The sequence below is a fragment of the Gekko japonicus genome, unplaced genomic scaffold (genome assembly GCF_001447785.1).
Source record: "Gekko japonicus isolate JY-2015 unplaced genomic scaffold, Gekko_japonicus_V1.1 scaffold441, whole genome shotgun sequence".
Classification (NCBI taxonomy): Eukaryota; Metazoa; Chordata; class Lepidosauria; order Squamata; family Gekkonidae; genus Gekko; species Gekko japonicus.
The window spans coordinates 29,618-36,546 of NW_015172017.1; the positions used below are offsets into that span (position 1 = coordinate 29,618).

The 6,929-nt window shown below is 44.2% G+C and overlaps 1 non-coding gene across 1 annotated transcript; it reads left to right on the top strand.

Moving 5' to 3' along the window:
* Positions 1 to 3,277: 3,277 nt before the first annotated feature.
* TRNAM-CAU lies at positions 3,278 to 3,349 on the top strand. Its single transcript has one exon. It is a non-coding gene; the product is annotated as a tRNA-Met (tRNA).
* The last annotated feature ends 3,580 nt before the right edge of the window (positions 3,350 to 6,929 follow it).

Below are 6,929 nucleotides of genomic sequence, written 5' to 3' on the forward strand. Positions count from 1 at the left end.
ATATTACTTTAGAGACCTTTTTTTCAGACTCAATCCAAAGATTTACTTTCTTCATTTCAGGCGATTTTGAGGACGAACTCGTTAAAAACGCTTCAAAGACCCAATATTCACGCACAAAAATTAAATGGTCTGGGTGTGTGCATACATTTCACCACCAGGTGGCACCACAGGATTACTTTTCACGTTTTGCCGCGCTATTGTGAACTTATTCATTGTACCCAGGGGGAACTGTCTTTCTAAAAATATGCATTGATTTCCGGTGGCACACACAAAAAATGGTTATTTTTTTAAAGTCCCTTTAGAACGGCTAAAGTTTTTAAAAATCAGGGTTTTCCCCTCACAACTGATCCCCCCCCCCAAGCAGTCAGTGATTCCACTTAGAGGGTCCTGTGAAGCCGCCAGAGGAAAGAAGGATTTTTGGAGCCAGAGAGCAAATCCAGATTGGGATCATGTTCCCTTTCCCTTTCACGCTGAAGACTTTTTGCCTCACCTAAAGCCAAACGATGGTCTCGCTTACACTTCACAGTCCCTTGCTAGCAAGTAAATTCTCCTTTTGCTGCTGCTAACTGGGTTCCCAAAGCAAACTGCCCCCAAAATTTCCTTGCCCCTCTTCAGTCACGCAGTAGCAGGCTATCAGATTTGTGGAAGACCCTGACACAAAATCAGATTTTCCCACTGACTAGAACCCATTTTACTGCAAGATGGATTCCGTCTGAACCCAGACACTGCAGGGACAGCGTTATGGCCCAGCTACATCATCACCCCTAAAGGAAACTGTGAATAAATCCCCTTATTATGGTCTAGTCCCTCTGAGCGGTGCCTTTGAGGGTAAGGCACAGAGTCGCCATCCTCCAAGTGGGGGACTGGAGCTCACCCCAAATTACAACTCATCTCCAGTTTACAGAGATGGCTTCCTCTCGAGTAAATGGCATCTTTGGAGAGCAGACCACTTCCCAGTCTTTTCCCGTCTCAGTCCAGAGATTTATTTCCATCACTGCAAGCGGTTTTGAGTCTCAGCTCCTAAAAATGCTTTAAAGACCCCGCATTTTATTTTAAATACATTTTTTTAAATCTCATTTTTAGCCATGGAATCTGACCCCAAATTTTATTTTAAATACATTTTTTAAAAAATCTCATTTTTAGCCATGGAATCTGACTCTTCAAACACATCGGCAGCAGCTGGTGAGGTCTGGAGTTGCTGGAGCCGGTTCCTTCCACTCGTGCACAGTGTGCATCACTACAAGTTGCAGTGGTGCATGTGTTCAACACACGTGTGCGTGCAGACCCTATTTCGATAACCTCTGTATGGCAAACAAAAGTCCTTCACTGACATGTCCCCTGTACTGCATTATTCAAAACCATTATCTGCCACTGTAGCAAATGACAACTGACGGTCACTTCTTGCATTATAAATAAATAGGTAATCACACCAGATCTGGCAGTCAATGTTCCCTCTAAGTCGTGGAGTCTTGTGAGCAAAAATTTTGCTTTATGAGCTTCTGGCATTAAAGTTGTGAGCAAATGATTTGGCTACTGCATAAATTAGTTTGCTCTGGAGCCCCATCCTTCCTGAGCTAAGACAACAGTGTGTGAGCCGGAGGCTAAAAAACTGTGAGCTAGCTCACACTAACTCAGCTGAGAGGGACACACTGCTGGCAGTTATCCCATGCGTATTTACATGTTTGCAAATTAAGTTAGCCCCCCCCCACTCCGACGACCAAATACACTCCTGGGATTGCCATTACATTAACAAGTCAAAGCAACAATCACCCTTGAAAGAAAGTAACATGCAGCCAACCAATCACTTATCTCAATTTCCCCAAGTAATGTACATTACACTACTTTTTTCATGTAGATAGATTCAGCTGGGGTAGCTATGTTGGTCTGAAGCAGCAGGCCAAAGTTTGAGTCCGGTGGGCACCTTTAAGACCAACAAAGTTTTGTTCAAAGTATAAGCTTTGGTGTGCATGCACACTTCGTCAGATACAATGAAACAGCATTTCCTCAACCATTACATATAAGAAGAGGGGGGTTTCATTGCAAGGAAGGGCCAATTATCCGTTTGATCCTTGAATCCGTTAAACATCTTTATTATGCTGTATGAATATTTGCTGCTCGCCCCAGACCTATGTTTATAGACTGGTAACTTCCACTTTAGTTTCTGTCTCTGTCTTGACTCTAATTGGCCCAGGCGATTTCCAGAAACCAGGACAACAGATGGAAGTCAGCCGTTTCGTGATCCCATCGAGGAGAAACTTGGGGTGTGACTTTGGCTATCAGTTTAATTTGGCTTACAGCTAACCAATACAGGATGATCTGTCTCCCTTTTACCTTACTTGGAATTGCTACAGCCTTTAGACAAGAGGGTTAACTGCTCCTTCATTATTTCATTACTCCTTCATTACCAGTGCAGGGAGCTATGGGGTTGGCAAACCCAAGGAAGTCCATTAACGGGGTTGCTTGAGTCCAAGGCCTTTTCATGCCTTTCCCATTCTCAGCTCCCTTGTTGAATCAGGGGTCTTTGGATACCTGGTCCATGCAAAACTCTTTCAGGGTAACCGTTCTTTGATGCCCATAATTGTGCACAGTGCTGCGGTCCTTCTGATGCTGTGGAATGTTCTGCTACAAGCATTGCTAATTCTGGGACACTGGGTGGGTTTTACAGTCCCTCCTGGGCAATGAGCAGTTCGCAAACAGTTCTGATTATTTTGACAAGGTGTCCTTTCTTTCGGTTGACAGAACATGCACATGTAACAGCGACCTGTTTTTATCTTTTTCAAAGTCCGGTCTTTTTGTTGTGTAAGGAAAGTATTGACAATTATTACTTTAGATACTTTTTTTCAGTCTCAATCCAAAGGTTTACTTTCTTCGTTTCAGGCGATTTTGAGTATGAACTGGTTAAAAATGTTTTAAGGACCCAATACCTTATAAAAAAAAAAAACAAATAAAACGGTAAAATGGGTGTATGAATACATTGTACCACTAGGTGGCACCGCAGGATTACTTTTCGCGCTTGCCGCGCTATTGCGAACTATTCCTTTGACCCAATATTCAAATTCCGTCTCGTCCCCCCGTTCTCCAATTCTTCAAATTTCCATCTCCTTTGGAGACTACCAATATATAGCAATTTAGTGTATGCATATTTGGGGCCCATTCCTTTCTCAGTATGGTGAACATTTCCTTTCACTGACTAAGAGATATTGTGGAATTAACTTTTGCCAGACTGTCCTCAAGCACCATTTTAAATATCACTGAGGAAAGGACTTTTACCCAACAAAGCAGAGTGGCGCAGCGGAAGCGTGCTGGGCCCATAACCCAGAGGTCGATGGATCGAAACCATCCTCTGCTAGTTACATTTTACTTTCTTCAGTATTTCCCCCCCACCCAAAAAAAACACCCTTCATCAGTAATTATGAGCCGACACAGTGCAGGTATGCATTTTTTTCTTTTCTATCTGTAGCTTCAGCTTCCGCTTCATTTCCTGAATGGATGAAAAATTGGTAATTTGCTCCATTTTACTTTCTTCAGTATTTCCCCCCACCAAAAAAAAAAACCCTTCATCAGTCATTATGACCCGACACAGTGCAGGTATGCATTTTTTCTTCTCTGTCTGTAGCTTCAGCTGCCGCTTCATTTCCTGAATGGATGAAAAATTGGTATTTTGCTCCCCGCTTCTTTAACAGGAAATTACAGACTAACTAAATGCAGCTATAAACATATAGTGGCCATAAACCGTCCACCGCAACATTTGATAAAATGTGAGATCTTGTTCGCGCCACAATTTGTGTTCTTGAGTTTAACAATTGGAAACGAACCTGTAAAAGGTTGGGGTAGGAGAAAGAAAACTATTATCCAACTCGGGGCTCAAACCCATAATTGTAAATTACAGTCTCACGCGCCACCAACTGAACTAACCGGACCCTGCTTGGAAAAAATCTTCAAAATGCTTATATAGAAAGATCACAATGGGTCAATGTCGACATTTCCAAGAATTATCTTCTTTTGTTTTTGGTTTTAGTGGTAGCATCAGCTGCGTGCTGAAAAGTATCCACGGGTATACAAAGGCACTAAGGGTCAACTTCTAATATTCACAAAAAAAAAAACCAAAAAACACCCACAGCTTCTTGTGAGTTACAAAACGAAGGTAATTCTGAGCGACTGATTTACATGCAGGGCGTGGGTTAAATTCCCTAAATCCCTTTTACAGTTTGGGCGCCTAAATCCAGGACCGAAACGAGGTTTATGCCCTCTCTGAGGCTCGAACTCAGGATTTTCAGATTATGAGATTGACGCGCTACCTGCTGCGCTTAAGAAAGCACAAGATGCGATCTTTTTCTTTTCATTACAAAGATAAGAAATAGTGATGGGGGGGAGGGGGATATGCTAATACTATAATCAATGAACAATAAGCACTTGTAAGCAAGGATCTTTGCCAGAACCTGAAAGTTTGTCTCAATGGGAAAATGTTGGGGGGTTTTCTCGTCCACTTTAGCCTGGTCCCTCCGCCGTACTTAATCGATCTCAGATATTTAAAACGCCCTGGCCGATCTACTTCTAATGCGACCCGCTATTTCCTCTGGATTAGCTTCAAGATCTTTGCACGCCACTGGCGTTCGCCGGCCTTTCCGCCTGAGAGCGGGATCTATGCAAGCTCATTCAGTAGATGGAAACGAAGAGAACAATCACGGAAGCTGGAAACCGCCCTGCCCCTGAAAGCTGTGCTTGAAACCGCCCTTCTGAGAAGGCGGGTGGGAATGCAGGTCGCTAGCCGTGTCCGTCCCTCGACAAATCCAAGCACAACACTCAGGTGATACCTTCGTGGAGAGACCAACCCAAATAACAGAATGCGGTGAGAGGTCTTTCGAGTTTCCCGGGACTCATAAGAACAGAAGAGGAGCCATACTGGATCTGCCCAGTGGTCCATGATCCAGTCCAACACTCTTGTGTCACACAGTGGCCAAAACAACAACCCCCTATAGCGGGGGTGGTGCCAAAACCCAGGGGGCATCAGGGGGTCCACCAGCAGGGCCAAAACTCCTGAAGCCCTCCCACTTTGCCCCCCCCAGCACCAAGAATACAGAGCATCACTGCCCCAGACAGAGTGCTCCATCTATACCTTGTGGCCAGTGTTCCCTCTAAGCTGAGTTAGTGTGAGCTAGCTCACAGTTTTTTAGCCTCCGGCTCACACGTTTTTGTCTTCGCTCAGGAAGGAGGGCTCCAGGGCCAACTAATTAAAAGTAGGATTTCTGCTCACAGGACTCCACAGCTTAGAGGGAACATTGCTTGTGGCTAATAGCCACTGATGGACCCCTGCTCCATCTGTTTCTCCAATCCCCTCTTGAAGCTTTCTATGCTTGTCTCCACCACCACTTCTTGCAGCAGTGAGTTCCACCCGTTAATGGCTTTTTGGGTGAAGAAGTGCCTCCTTTGATCTGTTCTAAGCCTACTGCTCATTAATTTCATGGAGTGCCCACAAATTATTGTATTGTGAGAAAGAGAGAAGAGGACTCCTTTCTCTGCCTTCTGTATCCCACGCATAATTTTGTAAACTTGTATTGTGTCCCCCCTCAGTCCAAGCTAAAGAGCCCTAACCTCTTTAACTTTTCTTCCTAGGGAAAGTGTTTTATCCTCTTAATCACTTTGGTTGCCCTTTTCGGCACCTTTTCCCAATGGTATGTATAATGCTTATCCAATGCTCTTCATCCGTCGGGATATTAATTAAAAGGAAAGGTGGGTGAGAGCGAGATTCTCTTGCGTGATGTTAAAGACTCTCTGCTGGTATCTTTGCACCACCTCTGTTCTGCAACGAGATTGGCCAGACCCCTTTTTTTCAAAATTCCCGCGCTTACACGGCTCGGCCCGACCCCTTTTGTCCTCCCAAAAAATTCCCGCGCTTGAACATAGTGGTCTGGCCCCTCCCCCAATCCCCGCGCTTGTACCAATTGGTGCGACGCCTCCTTCCCCCCAACAAATTCCAATCCTCGCTCCGATTGGCCCGAGCTGTTTTTTTAAAAATCCCGCGCTTGCAGCGATTGGTCCGACCACTTTCTCGTTCGAGTCCTGTCTCCCGCGCTAGTCCTGGACCGGGAAACAGAGGAGGCAGATTCAAAGTAGTCACTTTATTGCATTTAAAAACAAAACCCCGCTCCCTCGTGTAAGTCCGTTTACTGTAAAGAAGCGCTCGGTCCCTCCGGAGCAGCAGCAAAACCTTTCAGCACAACTTTTCCTGCGGTAGAGCTCAGACTTTACAGCAGGAAATCCTGGGGAAACGTTTGTATCGGGTTAGCGACCTATTCAGAAAGTTACATATTTATGTAGCTTCTTTTAAAGATACAACCTGGCTGGGTGGGGGATTGAAACATCGTTCATTATGACACGTACCACTCTGTTTCAAGTTAAGTTTCTATGTAGTTTTATGATCACACCAAAAGTATTATATTTTTTGCATCTATGTAGTTTCTATGTAGTTTTATTATCGCACCAAATGTATTATTTTTTGCATTTCTGTTTCTGTAAAGTGATTGATGTTTTTCCACAACCCTGTGATTAAAAAATTAATAAAATTCCTCTAATGTTTTCCAATGGAGCCCATGCAAGTCAATTGGCAACTTGCTCCCATTATTTCCAATGGGTCTTCCAGCGTCTCCCATTGTTTCCAATGGGCAATCCTGTCCTTCCTTTTAGTACATCCCTAAAATTTCATTTAAAAAAAACCCTGTTCGTAATTAAGAGCAAGACTGGAGACCAAAGTTCAGCAAGATTTTCGGAGTCTCAGCCTTTTGAGAATCGAAGCTCCCTTCGTCAGCCCAGACAAAGGCAGCATTGAACCTTGGAAGTAGTTTATAACTATAAATCTTGCTGGCCTCTTATGGCGTTACCTTAAGCACGGCTATCCACCTTAAGCAACTGCTCGCAATGGAATTGCTCCC